This window comes from Strix uralensis, chromosome 1 (genome assembly GCF_047716275.1).
Source record: "Strix uralensis isolate ZFMK-TIS-50842 chromosome 1, bStrUra1, whole genome shotgun sequence".
Lineage (NCBI taxonomy): Eukaryota > Metazoa > Chordata > Aves > Strigiformes > Strigidae > Strix > Strix uralensis.
In genome coordinates this window covers 54,338,462-54,358,873 of record NC_133972.1, presented here as the reverse complement: position 1 = coordinate 54,358,873, position 20,412 = coordinate 54,338,462, and positions in this window count along the sequence as shown.

Genomic DNA, 20,412 nt, shown 5'->3' with positions numbered 1-20,412 from the left:
CTATGATTCTATGATTTCAGGCGGTACTTGGCTCATTCTCCCTGCCTCTTTCCCTGTGCCTTTTTCAGGGACACAGCTTAGATCTGCTGGATGCAGAACGTGACAATGCACTCAAGCAGAGTGCCACACTAGCAGTTCCTTGTACCATATCATGATCTGTTCTAGTTGTTTGACAACTCCTGGGTATAGCCTATGCTGTTTGTGACTAACAAGATGTTAAGTGATCTGCACTCCCAAAATGGATAACCTGTCTACCCCTTTCCACCACCAACACTACAGGACAATACTCCTACACTCATGAGCTACAGAGTGAAGAGTGAAAGCTACTGCCCAGGTGTTCTCCACCCTTGTGTTTCGGTTTCTTTCACTCAACTGGTGCAACATGGACAGTTGAGATGTATGGCAAAGAACTGCTCTTCTCCCAGGCATTAGAGATGAGGGCATACCACACATTTTAGAGTCCATGTTCTGTTTGAAGACCTGTGTCCTCACAAAACTTCTCAGGATGTTGTGGGGGGACAACAGTGAGCAGAAAGGACCTCTCTCTGAACATGACTTTCACTCTCAAGGTAGGGGATGAGCAAATAAATTGGGGCCACTTTAAAATCCAGCAAAAATTCTGTGATTCTGTGACTATTCTACACTTCGCAGCGGTGGGGATTAGTTTCCTAAGCAGTTTGTCTGCCTTGAGGAAGGTCCTAGTTCCAAAGGGAGCAAGGTCTAGCTCTGAAAGTTACAGTATTTCATCATTTGCTTCCACGCTGCTTATTTCTTCCCGCATTTTCCCTTTGATTGAGCTGTCCTGGCCGATGCGGCCTGTGCATTGCAAACCCGTTGTCCCTGCAGAGCGGGCGCGGGGCCGGCGTGGCTCCGAGGGAGCAGGGCCCCACGCTGCGCCCCGCCGGCCGCTGCAGTGGGGTGTTTGGTCCACTCGAGGGAGCTCATGCTTTTGAGTAGCTGAACTTAAACCCTCGCCGCGTCTTCAGGCAAAATCCTGCGGGTGACAAACCCCCTGTGCCAGGGGAGGCTACACCCAGGGAGGACTTCTTTTCTCCCGAAAGGCTGAGGAGATGCTTGAGCCGGAGCCTCAAGGGATAGCATTTTCAAGGCTGTTGTGTTTCAGCCCAGGGGTCCAGGGCTTCTGCCACCCGTCCCAGTGGTTGGGGAGGCCACAGCACCTGGTGCACTCCCACCTGTCCTTGTCACCGCAGCTGCCAAGGCCCAGGTGCTGTGGGATGAAGGTGTGCAGCATGGGGCCATGCGGGAAGGGGCAGCTTCCCACTGCGGAACAGACTGATAAGGCTGATAGGTCCACTGAACAACTGAAAAAAGTAGACTTGAGTAATAAGACCTGCTTTGGCTATTGCTTTATAAGCAATAATTGACCTTAGTGTACTGCACAGTGACTTGGCACTGCAGAAGTCTGCATTTCCCCAAGGAATCACTCTTCTAAGGAAGCTGACTGTACGTAAAGGCAATGACTGAGGCGATAATTTCATTCCTTAAAAAAATTTTTTTAAAAAAACCTTTATCTCACACATCCATGCCTCATGATATCAAGACAAAAATAGGGTCTAACCAGATGCTTAGAAAGCATCTGCACCTTTGGCGGGACAGCAAGAAAGAAGCTGCTCCTCTCATCCCTGGTCAGCCAGGAATCTCAGAAGTACAGATGCTTTTGGAGAAGGCCAGAGGGCAAAATCCATCTCTGGCTTCATTAGAGACAGTTAAACCTGATTCATCCTGTCTCCAGCCACTCCCTGACTTGTCTCCCGAAAGCCAGCACACACCGAGGCGTTCCCCAGCCAGGGTCAGGTGTCAGAGGCAGCTTCTCCAGTGAGCCGGTGTGAGTCAGAGCGTTTGGGAACCGCTCCAAGCTATTGGAAAAAAACAACTCCCAAATTAGCTGGGGTGGCTCCCAAGCGAATCCACCTCCGCGGGGAAGGAGGTGATCTAATGAAAGCGTGCGGTCAGAAATCAAAAGAGCCTGGAAAGCATTCCAAGCTGCATAATAAGATTTCACATTTCATATCTTCAAAGCATTAAGTGAACATTATCTAATTAATCCTCACAACACTCCTCAGAGATATTATCCCTATTTTACAGACGGAGAAACCAAGGCACAAAGTTAAGTCACTTGCCTGGGGCCAGAGAAGGGAGTGTCAGAGCTGGGATTAGAGTCCAGGAGTTCCTGGCGCCCAACTTTTTCCTCAGACTACTGGGTCATGTGTCTTCCCTGCAGGGAAGATAATAATGAGCCCATAATTACCCATACAAATTCCCAGTGACCAGGCTAACCCGTCTGTATAAAGCTATTTGTAATTCCAATAAACACGCCCACGATTTAGCTGTCTCCATGAACTACCAGTACTCTCTCAGCCATAGGGAGCCAGACCTTCGAATAAGGGCTGTTCTTTGCCAGAGTGAATCGCAGCCCTGACCCGCTCCAGGGGCTGGTGGAGAACATCTTCCCACTCGTAAATCCCTGGTGACCATCTATGTATGTATGGCATGAGCACTGTGGGAGCTGTGGTGGCAAGGCAAGGTTTGTGGAGAGAGGGAACAGAGATGGAAAAAATGGACAAGCCCTTCGGGCACACATGCCCTTTTCCAAGCCTGATGCAGAAGCAAAAACTTTGTGCTCAGTACAGGCTGCGAGCAACTCCTCACCATCAAAGAAGAGGTTGTGTGGTCAAATGCATGGCCCAGCTTAATCAGTCTTGTAAAATAAATGACCCCTTCCACATGTTGACATGGTCTCCTGAAATAGCCTTGAGCAGGCTCACTGCAGCGTCACTGGAAAACTCAGGGCACCCAAAGTGTCCCACGCCTTCAGCTGGTTCCCTGTCCTGCCCACAGGAAGAGGAGAGCAAGCTGTTGCCTCCCTGCTGCTTGAGCTCCCACGTACGTCCAGGGGAGCCAGCTATGCTACCAGGCACCCATTGTGGCTTGTTTTCAACCTGTTTTTCCAGCACAATGAGGCTTCTGTGATTACGCCATGAGTGTGTGAGTGTGTGCATGTGTGACTGTAAGTGTGCCTTTACCTCTGTGTCACTGTGCTCCCCCTTCTACCAATATCTTTCGAACCCAGGTAAGCTGGTCTTCCCAAGCTGAGGCTCAGGCAATGGTTGCCTAGAGCCCTTGGTCATGCAATATTTGTCTGCTGCCATTTCAGCAGTGATGCCTTTCCACAAAGCCTCCATCATCCCTATTTAAACACAACTTATTGTTACTCCAGAGAAGAGATCACCATGAAATGCCCATGTGGGATGTGATGCACTGCTGTCACAAGCAGCACACACTATTTTAGCTGAAACTTGCATGTCTACTCAGTCTCTTCTCCCATGCTGCAGTGTCTGCTCTTGCTTGTGATGCACCTTGTGAGGGCCACCTATGGTTCCTGTCACAGGCCAGCAAAGCACCATGCTTAGACACTGTGAAACATAGGAATAGCCCCTTTTCCTGCCATGACAGCCTCTGTGCTTGTGTCAGACCACTCACAGCAATGCCAGGGATGCTGAAAGAACTAACAGCTAATAAAATTTTTGATGCTCGAGAGACCTATGGTTCTGCCTGGGCATGAAGCAGCTCTTGGGATGGCAGGGGCACAGCAAGTGGCTCTGTCACCTCCACTGGGGCCAGGACTCAGGCTCACTCCTCCAGAGCACTATCATCACAGTGATAAGGACTTATCTGCGTGCCTTTTCTTTAGGCATGAGGTCACCATTTCCCAGCCAGCCTAGGCAATATTTCAAAACCAGGCCAGGCCAGCAGCAATGCTGAGCTTGCTGAGCTTCAGATAATGTTGTACTGGCTGAAAGCTGTCCCACTCTGGCCACGCTGCATCCTTAGACCACTGTTCCTTTGCCTTTTGGGGCTCTGGGGTTTAGGAGGGGCAGGAAGGAAAGGACCACCCTAGGAAGACACAGGAGGCCATGACAAGTTTCATCAGGGAAAAGAGATGGGTGAAGAAGGGGTGGCAGAAATGAGTTTTCCGCCAAGAAGGGTTGGACACTGAAGATCTGTATGCTCTCTGTATGGTGCAATGGCACCTCGTCATTGAGGAAAGGAGAATAAAAGGGCATTTCAATGACTTTAAAAAAAACGGCCATGTTTATCAAGCCCCAGGGTGCCGCATCACAGCCCCAGCGGGCTGCGAGGCAGACCAGCAGCAGGGTTATAACAGAGCATTTGGGAACATGCACAACTCTTGCTAAACCAAGAGTTGCACAGTAACGCTGGCTGCTCAGCAACAGAAGAGGGACCGCTCAGCATTTAGGGGCCTATTTCTCAAACTTAATCAAAACCTGCTCTGGCCCCAGACTTTTAGTGCACCCAATTGAGGAGTCTAGCTGTAATGGCTGTGCTTTCAAACTACAGAGCAGTGGTTTCTGTTGAGGGCTAAGTGATTTGCACAGAGAGCTGCTTCGGTGTCGTGCTGAAATGAGAGATGTTGCTCTTTGGAAAATCTGGCTTTTCCTTTATTTTTCATTATTCCTTTGATTTTTATAACTGCTTTTATTTGTATGTCCGGAATTATCATTAAAATAAATTAAAGCCACATTTTGTTTACTAAAATACTTTGATGTGAATTTTTAAAAATAATTATGGTAAATGTACACACACACATTTTATCTAGCCTTCATATTTATGAGCAGATTGACTCTTGTGCGGAATCAAATTGACTTTTCCTCACTTTTTTGATCCAAGGACCAAGAACTGCTGTGTAAGAACTTGTGTAATCAAGTTTATCAAGTCATAGCGATGTTTTCACTGCAATAATTACCAGAAGTTCAGAACAGCTTCTTGCTGGCTCATTTCCTACTGAGCTGTAACAATAAAAACATACAAAATATGCATATGTATGTGAATATCTCTCCCCATAAATGCAAACCTTTATATAAAAAAGATTGACAATAAATGCTGACAGACAAGAATTATATTATTCCAGAAACACTGCTAACCATACAAATAAAGCATTTTTTTTTTCTGTAAATGGTATGGTTTAATGACATAAAGCGATAGTACAAGATGGCATGTTAGATGCTCATCAGACACTGACAGCTGTAAGCATTTCAGGATGCTGTATTAAAAACATCTGCATAAAGGAAAAAATAGCATTAAAAAAAGAAAGGAATGAAAAGCTGAGAATGGCCTCACGTCCAATTTGTTGTCTGGTAGCTGCTGAAACTGCGAGTGACCAAGACCTCCTGATTTCAATAAGCTAAATATAGCATGATCCAGATCCTTGGGATCTGGGCACACTGTGTCTGAAGTTACACATTTTGCCTTATAGTCCCTGGCTTGTGGAGCACACATTGAAATGCATTCATACAGTTATCATGTGGTGATTGTTCAGATAAGCAATGTAATCACTGCACAACCAATTTCTTACCAGCTGTGGCCCAGCACATTTTTCTCTTGTCATGCCCAAGACAGGTTTTAGACATGCAGAGATCCTGGTCTGCAAAGGAAGACTAAAATGTTTACTTAGGATATTGTGCAGTAACAGGGAAATACATGTGGAGTCGATCACCCAAAATCCAGATGTAGCTACTGTTTGGCATCTGCTTCTGCTGCTTCTAATTTTGTTTTTCCTGAAGTTGAGTTGCCGTACCTTTGGTGTCCTCAGCTACTAGGTGCTGGAGTACAGACAAGGAATCCAGGAGGAGGTGACCTCATGGTACCTCTATGCCAAATAACACAAAAGGGTTTAAAAAACCCCAACAAACCCCACCCCCCCACCCCCCCCAAACTCCTAAGCTGGAGCCATGAGCTGGTCTGATCTCCAAATAGGGGCACTTCAGAGGCAACTCTGTTGTTCTCGGAAGGCTCAGAAGGCCTCTTGTCCATTGCAAAGCAGAGAGAGGAGTCTCACTTGCAGAGGGTGGGTAGGAGGAATGTGCCCAGAGACCTGAAACACAAGAGACTTGGGTGAAAAATTGCAGTTTCAGTTGCTAAAGGAATGACTCGCAGCCATGGATAGAAGCTATTCCTCCTACTCTGTTGGAGCAAAATATAGCACTGCAAACTGAAACTGGAATTGTAATACTTTGTGAAATGCTGTTCTGTTTCCTAAACAGAACTGTTAGTGTTTGAAAATGGGAAGTGTCAATAAAAGATGCCTATGTGTAATTTTCCTTTATGGAAAATTTTCAAATTCAACATTTTTTGGTGCCATTTTATAAAAAATCTTTCTGGATTTTCCAGCTAACTGTGGAAGCATGAGCATCTCATGCCTGGAAACTGAACTAACAATAAGCATCAAAGCAGATGTTCTCCAAGCATTTCAAGTTACTTACTCCTCACAAGACAGAAAACCTGAAAGGAAAAAAAGTTTCTAATGGAAACCCATTGAAACATAGGAAAGATGAGCAAGCAAGTTATGTCATTAAAACAGGAGACTCAGTCACTTGAAAATGGGATGAGTCTGAAAGTTTAAAAGCCCAGCAACAAGGTCAAGTTCCTGAGACTTCAGTTGCTGAGCATCAGCTGAGCTGTATGTACTCTCAAAATGCCAAGAAATGCAATTATACATTGCCTAAGTGAAAGAAGGTTCAAGAAAATCAGATTACTTTGCATTTTCTGTAGCCTAGCCTGAATATACCAATGGACAATATCTGTCTCAGCTGACATGGTAACTTGGTCAGCTGTAGTAACGACTGAGCTGGAGCCACAGCTGCTGTTTATGTGTCTGGTCCAAAGCCTGTAAGGAGCTCATTGTGGCTCTCTTTTCACTTCAGTGGATTTTGGCCCAAGTCAAAAGTGAAGTGAAAGGAAAGCCACAATAGTTACAGAACTGTTACACCTACATAGTACTTCTAACATGGAGACACACATTCCCTTTTGCATTTAGGGTGATACAGGAAGAAAGCCTCAATACATGAACACAACCTTTTTCATATTTCTCCTTTTCAGCTACTCTCAAGCTGTTGGGAAACAAAATAAAATCTCACAAATTATTGATAGATCATAGAATGGTTTGGGTTGGAAGGCACCTTAAATACCATCTAGTTCTGACCCCCTTGCCATGGGCAGGGACACCTTTGACTAGACCAGATTGCTCAAAGCCCCATCCAACCTGGCCTTGAACACTTCCAGGGATGGGGCATCTACCACTTCTCTGGGCAACCTGTTCCAGTGCCTCACCACCCTCACCATGAAGAATTTCTTCCTTATATCTAATCTAAATCTACTCTCTTTCAGTTTAAAGCCATTACTGCTCACCCTATCACTACGCTCCCTGATAGAGTCCCTCCCCATCTTTCCTGTAGGCACCCTTTAAGTACTGGAAGACTTCTATAAGGTCTCCTCAGAGCCTTCTCTTGTCTAGGCTGAACAACCCCAACTCTCTCAGCCTGTCCTCATAGGGGAGGTGCTCCAGCCCCCTGATCATCTTCATGGCCTCCTCTGGACCTGCTTGAGAAGGTCCATGTCCTTCTTATGTTGGGGACACCAGAGCTGGACACAGAACTCCAGGTGGGGTCTCACGAGAGCAGAGTAGAGGGAGAGAATCCCCTCCCTCAACCTGCTGGCCACACTTCTCTTCATGCAGCCCAGAAAATGGTTGGCTCTCTGGGTTGCAAGCACACATTGCTGGCTCATAGTCAGTTTTCCATCCACTGATACCCTCAAGTCCTTCTCCTCAGGGCTGCATTCAATCCACTCATCGCCCAGCCTGTATTTGTGCTTGGGATTGCCCTGACCCATGTGCAGGACATTGCTCTTGGCCTTGTTGAACCCCATGAGGTTCACATGGGCCCACCTTTCAAGCCTGGATGGCATCCCTTCCCTCCAGCATGTCAACTGCACCACACAGCTTGGTGTCGCTGGCAAACTTGCTGAGGGTGCACTCAATCCCACTGTCCATGTTGCTGACAAAGATGTCAAACAGCGCCAGTCCCAACACCAACCCCTGAGGAACACCACTTGTCACTGGTCTCCACTTGGACACTGAGCTGTTGACCACAACTCTTTGAGTGTGACCATTCAGCTACATCCTTATCCACCGAGTGGTCCATCTGTCAAATCCATGTCTCTCCAATTTAGAGACAAGGATGTCCTGTGGGACAATGTCAAATGCTTTGCACAAGTCCAGATAGATGACATCAGATGCTCTTCCCTTATCCACCAAGGCTGTAACCCCATTGTAGAAGGCCACCAAATTAATTAGGCACAATTTCCTCTTAGTGAAGCCATGTTGGCTGGCACCAATCACCTCCTTATTTCCATGTGCCCTAGCATAGATTCCAGAAGGATCCACTCCATGGTCTTGTCTGGTACAGAGGTGAAACTGACTGGCCTGTAGTTCCCTGGGTATTCTTTTTTTCCCTTTTTAAAAATGGGGGTTATGTTTCCCCTTTTCCTGTCAGCGCGAACTTCACTGGACTGCAACGACTTCTCAAATATGATGGATAGTGGCCTAGCCACTTCCCTCAGGTTCAAACATGATGGAAAGTGGCCTAGCCAGTTCCCTCAGGACCTGCAGATGCCTCTCATCAGGTCCCATGGATTTGTGCACCTTCAGGTTCCTTAGATGGTCTTGAACAGGATCTTCTCCTATAGTGGGCAGTTCATCATTCTCCCAGTCCCTGCCTTTGCTTTCTGCGACTTGGGCAGTGTGTCTGGAGCACTCGCAGGTGAAGATGGAGGCAAAAGAGTTGTTGAGTACCTCAGCCTTCTCCATGTCCTAGGTAACTAGGTCTCCCATTTCCTTCCAGAGAGGGCCCACATTTTCCCTAGTCTTCACCAAACAGTTTTGCTCTTCAGCAGCAGTTTTGCTTCCAGCAGCGCATTTACCCAAAGCAATCCTTCAACAGATATGAAGTATCCCTTCCTCTTGCCATACCTGCAGGGAATTTTATGGGCAATTACTTCCTGCCTCCATCTTAAACCAAGGACTCAGAGAAAGATTTATTCCTGAGCAAACATCTGAAAGCTTCAGCAGTTGTGTCTAAATATTTATGTTCATGCCTACATAGTAAAAGATTGCATCTTGTACAAAAGAAATACAGATAAATAAAGGAAGTCTTGGTGACAAAGGAAAGTGATGAAAACCATCAACCAGTTTGAAGGTTAGACAAATGACTCCCAAGTTGTAAGCTGCATTCCTGCTCAGATCATAACACTGTAACTTCATTGTTAACTGTTAAATGCAGTTTTGCAGTCTTAGGAGAGGTATTCTGTACAGTGCATCTTTCATTATTAAGAAGAAAACTATTGTCTCTTTTCCAAGTCAAATAAACCTTGTTTATCTGGAGGGGGAGTAAATGCAGTGAGCTGGTCCGAGAGACAATTTTGAAACTTTAGATCCAGAGGAGTCTGAAAGTCTGAGCTGGGGACAAAGGGCTCATCTGCAGTATCCTATAAAAGGTCCTGGCACAGAAAGCTGTCAGGATCCTGGCTGCGAACACTTGGGGCATGCTGAAAGCCTAAGGACAATAGTCCTGACCCAGCACCGTGGAGCCAGAGGGCACTTCAGCAAACCCTCAGCGTGCGCAGCATTGAATCCCAGTGGACACAAGCGGAAGGGATCAAAGGCAGTGTGAGCTTTCCCCACCTGCTGCCCTGCCTGCACATTGCTGCCCGCACAGACTTTGTGCTGGCCCATGACCGGCTTTTTGATCACAGCTACCACGGTGTTGCCTGACAGCAGCAAGAAAGCACAGACATGCTCACTGCAGGGACGGATGGGGTTTGCAATTGGAGGAGTTTGCATTTTGAATCTCATCCGGTGGCCACTGAGAGAGGGTCCGAGTAAATGCTGGCAATCCTATGGGAGGGCAGGCTCAGAAATGAGCAAGGCTAGAGTTACCTGCCATTCTTCATCAACTCAGTTTCGAGGTCTCCCCTGTGCCCTCACTATACTGCCACATACTGCCACTCACTATGCTGACCACAAGCTAGGAGAAAAAAGCTCCAAGCAAACATTTTTGTTCCTAAGAAATCTTGCAATTGCAAAGATTTATCTTAAATGTGGTGATTCTGGTGATGTGCTTGATGTTCCTTCTTTCATCTGCTGGACTCCAGTAATAAAGTCAGTAATTGTGGCCACTTGCACAGTAAGTGTGGCAGGTTTGCAATGCCAACTATGATATATCGTTTGCAATGAGTGGCAAGGTTTGTGGCTGGATTTAGGCTAAGTCCCTGGCAAATTCCACTGCTGACTCCGCTGGCAGGTCTTCAGAGACAGCCTCTGGGGCTGTTTTGGATTCAGGCAATTGCTGGTTTGGCCTCTCTCTCATGTCTTCTTGGACATGGCTCCCCTTTGTCTTTCTCTCTGTGACATGTATTCCCTCTGAAACAATTAGGACCTTCACAAGCTCTTTGTTTCTAACTCTGGGCAGTTTAGCACAAAGTATATTTATGCTAATTGCATACTGAAAGTGCACTCAGCTCAGCTTGGCTTTTGCTTGTCAGGACTTTTAAGAAGATACTTGTCATTGCTGGGAGCAACACTGGAGAGCTGCAAACTTAAAGGATCTGCCTTCCCCCATTTTACTCTCTGTCCTGGAATTGGGTGACATTGGATGTTGATGTCTTGAGAGTTCTTGAGAGCAAGAGCTCTCCTTCCACTTTAAAATCTCTACTTTAAAATTTTATGGTTCTCATCCAGGCAAGCATATCTGCTCTGAGTCTGGGTGGTGTCAGGCTGAGATCTGAGCAGATCTCCCCTTCAATGATGCAGAGCTGGGAGGGAACAAAAAAAAATGTGCCCCGTCTTTGGAGAGGGTGTCCCAAGGCTGAGGCTGTGGCTACAGTGCATGAAATGAACACTAGAATTGAAAACTAGTATTTCTACATTGCATGGAGCATATTCGGGTTTTGCACAGAAGTAGCCTCCAGTGGATAGAGCTCAGGCCTGGGCTGTCAGAAACCCTGCGTCGAGTCCCTGCTGCCCCACAGGCTCCTTGAATAAGTCATTATGGTACTGTTAATGCTGTAGCTATGTTGCTAACCCTCCTCATTTACATGCTCTTACCCTGGAGCATGAATGCCCACATGAGGAGTTATGGTCCTGTAGTTATGCCATGCAGTTGCCCATGAAGATAAGCCTCTATCCCCTGCTGTGCCTCAGTCTCCCAGCAGGAAAGTGCATATAATACCTTTGTCCCTTCCAGGAAGGTCATGGGAGCAAATCCTCTGAAAACCTCAGGTACCATGATGGGATGGGCCCAGGCTGTGCAGGTTCCTCTCCCAAAAGAGAGGTAACTCTGCATTTACACCAAGTTCAAACAATAAAAAGAATTTGCTGTTAAGTAATACTCAAATGTCTACAAACAATGTTTGCCTTCACACTTTCCCTCTTTGCCCCCCTTTTCTCTTCCCTTTATTCTTTGGTCCTTTCCCAGCAGTAAGCAGTTCTGCTTCCCATTGATCTTTTCACAGGCTGTCCTCAACACCAGAAACTAATGTTGCGATGCCAGCAATTGCGGTGTAACTGGAATTAAAATGTAAGAAAGTTATGCGAGACAACAGCAGTCATCCCTGTACCCTCTCCTGCAGAGTCCCTCTAAATATGCTATCAGGAGGCTGATAAATAATCCAAGAAAATTATAATAGCTTGCACAACCAGGTATACTACACCTTCCTTCAAAATGCCTTTGAAACATCTACAAGCAGCAAAGGAAACCACAGTGACTTTCTGATTTGTGTAGAAAGTGAAGTCTTGGAGTTTTTCCTCCCTCACCCACCAGGAAGAAGAGAGATAGATGACTGATGACTATTTTTTCCATATATTAAGGAGAGAAGGAGACAGGAGCACCTCAAGAATTTGTTTGATGTTTTTTGGTTTATCTGTGGTTCTCTGGTCAAAACTCCGTTACGTTGCATGTATGGGTGTTTTAAAATAGCATCCTCTATGTCAGATGATGAAAGGATAAGGACACCATGTCAGAGATGCCTGGGGAAAGATGCGCCCAACTAGGCATGTCTGTAGGGTGCTTGCAGACTTTCTCACACATACAGGTCTGCTGGATGCAGCCCAGCTGCAAGCTAGAGGCTGGTGGCCACACTACACCCTGCTGAGGTGCAAGACAAAATTAGCTCATCTTGTTAAGATACTGATGTATCTCCACCAGCTCCTGGTTATCATCAAGACTGTGTGAAGGCCCACGGTGGCATAGCAGGTAAACCTGATTTTCCTTTTTTTCTGAATAGCTTCAGAAAACCTGATCATCTGCACTCTTTCTTGGGTAGGAAAATCTTGCACATGGCATTAATGTGCTTGCCAGCCATGTGGGTGACCATAATGAAAAAAATCAAACAACCTTCCCATCATGATCCACTCAGAGCCTTGTCACTGGTCCTTCAGCAAGGTGCACTTGTAGATCCAGCTGGAAAACTTCCATCCAGGTGAGTGGCCATCCCTCCCTTGGGAGCATGTAAATTGATTTCATGAATAGAACTTTCTCTGAACCCTGGTGTTGCATTTCACAGCTCATTTTAAGCTTGCTACATGGTAATGGCAGCAGAAGCCTAAGCATGGTCTGCAAAACCCAGCCCAGAAACAGGGTAAATGCCTGAGTTTCTGGCCTCTGTGAACTCCCAGATGCTGCTGTAGTGATGGGAAGAGCTGGCATACCTAAGCCTTCGAGCTCTGCCACCTGCAGCACAACCATGTCCTAAATGCAGCTACAGAATGGGAGCTAGAAAGGCTTGTTAGTCAGCTCCCATCTTCAGCTCATTTCGAGGTGGAAGGAAAACGATCTGTACTTCTAACTTCTGCTTCCTGAGGGACCTAATGGCCTGGGGTGGGATGGGCTGAAGGGGACACACTGACTGCAAGCTTAATTTAAAACAGTATCCACAGGCCCTGACCCTGCTGGCAGACGTGCTTCCTGCACAGCCGTGAGTGCCAGAAGAGAGCAGAAAATGGCTGGCACCAGGATGGCCCTTTACATCCCGGGATTTCCCATCGGTGGTCAAGTCTGCGGTTAAAATGGCTTCCTGTTTGTTTTACCCCCCCAAAAAGATACAGTCAGCATCCAGCCCAAATATTCCAAGGATATTACTTCACTTTATCTTTCAGCTTAGACTATTTCAATTGCCCAAACTACATTCAACCCCATGGAAAAAAAGGCACCCTATAGACCAAAAGGACTCATTTGTTTAAAAAAATAAATGGCGGTGGGTGTGTGCTGCTGGATTTATGGCTGAGAAGGTAACGCACAAGCAGTGCCCTGCGCTTTGATAGTTTAGCACTTCTGTGATGTGTGAATGAAGTCCAGCAGGCCCAGGACCACGTTAATCTCAGGGTTTTGATCTCTGTCTGTAATGAGATGCCGGCAGCCTGTACTTCAAAGCCTGCACTGATACAGATAATCTTGTGAAAGGCTCTCTGCACTTCCAGCCAGCTTGTATTGGGGATTACAGCAACAACAGGAGATGATGGAAGAGGAGGTGCTTGTTTTATGCTCACTCCTTCAGTTTCATTCTAATATTCCTTTTGTTTTTAATTTCCGAAGGGTGGTGTGGTCCCCCCCACCTCCAGCTCAGCAGGGCTCACTCTGTCAGATGGACCCTGTGTGCTACGAGGCAGACGGGGTGGCCGGGATGATCTTCTGCCTGGGACGTCTGTGAAAATATAGCCATTCTGCACTGAAGCAGTGGATGCTACAGCATCTTGGCTGAAATATGGCGAGGGATTGCATTAGAAACTGCACAGGCAGTTAAATGCTACACTTCCAGACTTCTGAGGTTATTTCTTTCTCAAAACAGTTGTAAGGGAGTAGGGGAGAGGGTAAAGATGACAGGAGACCACAGGCTATGAGAAGCATGTTATAAAGTAAAATGAGGACTAGTTTCACATACACAATTACGCTTTATGTTGAAAGTATATAATTTTCAAGGCGTGTCTGACCAGGAAACAGAACTGAAATATTTTTATGTTGACGAACCCTACTGATCTAAGAGAAGAACAGTGGCAAGGACTTATTACAAATGTGTATTTTGATTGCTCCTCCAGCAAGAACATTTATAGAAAATTAGAGCAAAAACTAGACTATAAATTTAATTGGAATAAATAGAGGTTAATATCTGGGACCCCGGCACCAACTACACTGTTGTCAGAAACTTTGCTGAAGACTACTTTAACATATATTTAAGCACAGTTAAACATATATTTTCCAGGCCTGAAAATGAATAATGTGGTATTGGGTCTGTACTACTATTTGTCTTACAGGAACAGCAGCACTGACTGCAGTACACTGAAAGGAATCAGAGAGGTGGCAAAAGCAGAAAAGTGATTGCACTGGACAAATTCAGTCACTCACATGGGCACTGATTATTTGTCACATGAGGACACAAAGCACAGGTTAGTTTTCGGGGTGATACCACTGACAGCATCCTGCCATTAGCAAGTTAGTGACTCCACAGAGGAAACCCAGCCCCGTCCTCAGGACAGAACGATGTACAGCGGTTCAAGATCTCGTAATGGAAACACCCCTCTGCGTTAGTCACCATCACACACTTAGATCCAGCATCCCTACTTGAGCAACAGAGCCTCCAGACTCTTCCAAAGGTGCAATAAAATGCAAAGAGGTAAACTGTATAAATGAGGAAACTAAAAACAGAAGCTAAGGCAGCTAAATCTTTCCTGCAACATGGAGAGGGCTGGCTAGAAGACACCACACTAGAAGTGGAGTGACATGTACAGTACCCAGCAGGAGAAGCTTAAGAAAGGGTGGGGATTTGCTTGGCTAAATCACCAGGTGAAAGAGGTTGTTTGATTTCTGAAAGAGTCGTTCAAGAAGCTTTATCCAAATGGTTATAATACAGTGGGTTAAATGTAAAAATATAATTAGGCCATAGAATAGATGAAGGAGCAACTGCATAAAAGGAATCAAAGCTGCTTCTAAAGACTGGTTCAACAGATCAGGATCAAAAAGTTTGGCAGAAGTCTGTGGGGCCAACTGAAGCCCGGGATTAAAAGCAATGCTTGGGGAGGACAAGATCACTGCAGAGAAGCAAGGTGAATTCTTGGTGCCCGTGGTCTCTGTAGCAGAAACCGGGAGATTCCCCACACAGAAACCTTCCTGGGAGAAGACTCAGCCAGGGTGTATCCAAATTTGGGGGGATTGCATGGAAGAAGCCAAGGCACAAATAGATGGGATGGTGTCCTGGTTTCGACTGGGATAGAGACCATCAGACTTCCAGGAGCAGAAGGCAAGAGAGTCAAGACAACCTAAGGATGGCCAGATTCAATTACTGAGACAGTGCCCACCTCACTGAACACTTCCTTGGTATGTCAGGAAGCAAGTGTGCCACCAAGGTTAAGAAAGGCATTAGGAGGATCTGGGGACCTAGAGGCGTGTAAGTCTTAGGTCTGTACCAGCTAAAATAATAACAGTTATAATAAAAGATCAAACTAGTGAACACCTTAAAAAAAATACGATCTGAATAGATATGATCTACTTGGTAAAAGACAGCATGGCTTCTGGAAATCCTGCCTTTCCAATCTCTTGAAGTTCTTGAAAGGAGTAACAAGCATGTTGATAAAGGTTATCTAGTAAAGTCTCTCCCCACAAACTTTTAGGGAAACTAAAGAGCCAAGGGATGGGGGAAGTCCTGGCATAGCAAAATGGCTGAAAGGTAGGAAACAGAGCACAGAAGAAATGGCCATTTGACTCAATAGAGGGAAGTTATCAGTGGAAATTTCAGGGATCTGCACTGAGGTCTGTTCTGTTCAAAATACCCATAAATAACATGGAAAAGGGCATGAGCAGTGAGAGACAAAGGTCACATATCATACAAAGTTGTTTAAACTAATAAGAGCAGGTTGTGACAAATTGCAGAAGCATCTTATGAGACTGTAAGAAATGTCAGGTGAAGTTTAGCGTAACTAAAAATAAAGCAATAAAGCACCATGAAAACCAGTCCTAGCTTCACACATCAGATTTTGGTCATTGAGTTGACCATTTCCTATTGAGGAGCAAGGCTTTGGGATCAGGACAGACAACTCCATAAAGACACAACTGTAATGCTGCAGAGCTGTGGAAGTCCTTGCAGAAGAACACAAAGGATAAAAGTAGTTTTCATCAGTTCAAGGGAAGACTGAACAAGGACTTGGAAGGAAATCCATTGCAAGTCACTTGACATTGCACAGGCTTTAGGAAAGTCTAGTGCCTCTGCCTCGCTCCTCTCCTGTCCCACAGACCAGGCTGCTTTTGAATCCCTTACCTCTGTGGTCCTTGGGGGCTTATGGGGAGGGGGAAACCACAAATGGGATTAACACCTGAGAGCCTATGGGACCTCTGAGGCCAGAAGGAGGTTGGGACAAGGTGGAAATGAGGTGATGGTGACTGCATGGAGGAATGAGTATACATAGCTGATACAGAGCAGCTGGATTATGGCCTCTGTCTTACACTACATACTTGTGGCAAAGTTGATGTTTAAGACATGGCATGTCTGGAGCTGTACCTCACAAACTGACTAGGGATTTTATAACAATGGTATGAGATAATTGCTGTTCGTGAAGCCATATGTGAGGGCAGTGGAACAAAGAGTAGATGTATCCAGTAATTACGAGAGACAGAAGGACATACATGTTCCCAGTGAAACTGCAGGTCTGCACCAAGAATCAGCAAAAAGGATTTGACTGGTTTAGCTGGGAAGCGGTCAGAGCTGATCAGCTGGGAAGAAAGTTGACTGGAGCAAGTGATGAGATTTCAATTCTCATCTGAGCAGGGTTACAAGGGACAAGACCTAGCTCTGCACTGCAGGGAACAGGGACAGTGGCAGATGGCCTGTCTCACAGGGTGGGTCAACCACAATGACAGGGACAAGGAGGGCTATGAGGGAAGAGATTTTGAAGCAGTTCATTTTATATTTACTTTAAAAAATATCTTGATGAGAGTAGCCAGATGAGATAAAGTGGAGGAGAGGTAGAGAGAGTGTGAGAGGAAAGATGGGAAGAGAATGGGAGAGTGTTTAAGACTGAAAGGCTCAGAAAAAGCACAAGAACAAAAAGAAAGTCCATAGAGAAGACAGAGCCAGCCTAAAAAAAATAAGAAAGAAAAGGAAGTAACAGGCATTAGGAGATTAAAGGATGAATGGACTAAAGCATGGGCATGGAGACAAAAGTGAGAGATACAAAGGTGAGGATTGTGTTTGATTTCAGTGATGTGTTATGAACACATCTGCTATGTCTCATACCCAGCTATATATTAGCGCACTCCTCTGTCTGCACATCAGACTTATCTTATGTGAGAGCTTCTGGTAAATACCAGAACTGGGAGTTTCATTTTTTCACAAGCTTTGTAGCGTTAGTCCCTCATTCAGAAGATGCTGCATACATCCCTGCCCCAGCCGATTCCCTTTGGTCACACAGGCACAAACACAACCTGACAAGCTCCCAGGCATCTCAGTTCCCAAGAAGGGTTGCAGATCACAGTTCAGAAATCCTGGTGAGCTCCTCCACTGTGTTCAACATCAGGTCTGACATGGTCCCCATGCCCCAGACGTCTCCCAGAGAGCCTGGGCAAAGAATATGGAGAAATGTGTTTTTCCAAGTTGGGCTGTCTCAGAAGCAGCACACCGCAGCTGTACTATCAATTATAAATTGAAAAAAATACCAGAGGAACTCTGAGGTTCATAGTCTGTGATTAGGCAGAGATCTTAGTTTATGCTTGCCTGTATCCAGAGGATGTCTGCTACTCAGGACTGAGCCTACCAGCTTTTGCACAGGGAGCAAAAAAGAAGCAGATGCCATCAAAGCAATGTACTGACTTGCTTCATTAAAACCAGCAGCTGCCAGGAAGAAAGTTTCCTGCAGGACCACTAGTCAAGCAGCATCCTCTTTCAGGCAGGCTTGATGGAAGGAGGAGATAAATCCCCTCTTTTAGTGCCTCACTCTGACTCAGCTTCCTTTGGACAAACCACGATGCACTGAGTGCGTGAGGACATGCACGGAGAGAGGATGGAGTGTGAGGAGGAGGAGGGACACAGCATGAAGAAGCTGGAGGGGACACGCTCCTCTTGTTTCCCACTCCCCATGCCACCAGCATTTCACCATGCTGAGCATCTGCAATCTGATTCCCAAGGTGGGATTGGGGGTATCCGTTCCCCACCACGGATGTAGCGCTTCCCTTCTTCATCAGTGCAGCAGCACAGGGTGGAAGGAAGGGTGTGTAAATAAATAAAATGAAAAAAACTCCCTGGCTTCAGAGATGCAACAGCTGGAGATGTTCTGCACTCACAGTAGCTAACCGTTCTCCTCCAAAATACAAAATAGAAACTAAAACACCAACAAGAGATGCTTAACTATTTTTAAACCAAATTACTTAGTATGTAAGTAAAGAAAACAGATCATCAAAACTACTGGCCTCCTACTGGTCTGGAAGTGATCATGAATCCTGTTTCATTAATGGTAGGAGCAATGACTTCTCTGTGAGGCAGTTAGACGTCTCTCTGTTTAGTAGGACAAGAAAGGCAGTGAGTTAAATGAATGTCTCTTGCTTCAGAAGGCATCAAAGTACAATTTTTTATAGTACATGGTAAATAGAAGATTTGTTTGTGTAGTGTAACATATTATTATATTCTATTAAATATACTTTCCAAATATATATCCCCATCCTGTCCCTGTGTTTCTACAAGATGACTATTTATACTAATTTATACACCTCCAGAATCATAAAATGCTCCTATCCTTACTTCAAAGACTTCCTTGAGCATGAACTGGAGATTTTCGTTAGGCATTTTACATCACCTAGATGTTATTGCTTTTAAGTATCTTCAGAACACTAAAGAAATCTCTCTCCAAGCTTTTATTTGGTTGAAGCAAGCACCTGCAAGATATATGCAGAATTATTTTCCTAGGAGACGGGCTTATCATGACTTCAGCCAGAGGGAATCTGTGTTTTATCTCACCTGATGCAATACCCCATGCTAGTCTTAATTCACACTTCACTTCTGGTAACCTCTAGGGCACCTTTAATGACTACTGGAAATCTCTAGCAGGCTGTACATTTTGGGAAGAAATCCTTTGACTGAAATCAATGGTTTCTAGCTTCTGGAAAGGTTTTACTCCTTGTTTCCAGCTACTACATACTTGGAAACACTCCCAAGTGCTTCTGACTATATAGTGGCTGTAGAAATGCAATTCCACTGCCAGGGGTGCAACCATAAAACCAGCCCAAAATTTCAGCAGTTCCCATTCTCTGCTGCCTTATATGCCTTGCCTGCCATCACATAATACTAATATCATAAGACACGTACTTGCACAGTGAGTAAAAAGTCATACCTGATGTAAGACACCAGAGAATCAGTCTTGGCAGCTAGCAAACAGGGTTCCTGCACAGATGACAGTCTTTTGAGAGGTCCCACACTGCTGATGTTTCACAGAGAGATGTTAACACCTTCCCAGGAGGCACCAGCCAAAGACGTCTTCCAAAGTTTCCATCAGGGCCAAGAGTCTCTCCTCCATTTGCAGCACTGCAAAAGCATGTCTGAAGAGTCTGGAATTTCATCCACCTGTGGAAGAAGAGAAGGTACTTCTAGATAATAAGAGCACTTTTGCAGCATTATAGCATAAACATTTCAAAGCCCTCGTGCCTCTGTGGCACTGCCTGTATTTTGCAGATGAAGGAATAGTGAAGTAAAAATCCATCGTCTGTTCTGGATCAGAGATCAGTGCTAGATATGAAGTTGGTTGTTCTGACTCCCTGAGCTAAGACCCTGCCTTGTTAGTCTTTTAGACCAAAAGGCCATTGTTAAGTGAGAAAGAAGGAGAGCCAGATCTGTGTTACTATTGATTGGCTTTTGTGGTCTTCCCAGAGCTGGGCACAGGCCATTACACGACAGCAGGGTCATGAAAGCATCAGTGCCCATAGCACTGCGGTAGCTGCCAAGTCCAGCTAGCAGGTAGCCCTGCTAAACATCAGGGTGCAATTTATACACGTTTTACTACTCTGGAAAATGTTTTCTTGGTGTGCTTCTCACCTTTACAACTCATGCTTTGTGGAACCTTTTTTGAAATGGAATCCTAGAATTAAAAATAAAACCAAAGAAAAAAACCCCAGAGCTTCTGGGAAGAGTCAATGGAGATCAAAAATGGTATTTTTGTATGTGGAGTATCCACATGGAATTTTTCTCTCATGATTAATTTGTGAAGATGTGCTGGTAGACGAGGGAAGTTATTAGAAACTAATAGAAGAAATAATCTGACACACTGGGGAAAGTGAGGGAATTTTTCCTTAGGAGACTTCTATTTTTTAAAGAAATAGTGCATATCTGTCAGCTTAGAAATTTCTATGTCTCTGTTCTGCATCGTTAAAAACCAGTCCTCTTATGACCAGAAAAGTCAGAGTTGTTAGACTTTCAAATTTGCTACAGAAGATGGAAGAAAATAAGGAATGCTTTTCTTCTTTGGCAAGCTATTACCCAGTACTGGTATAATCCTGAAAATAGGAGGTC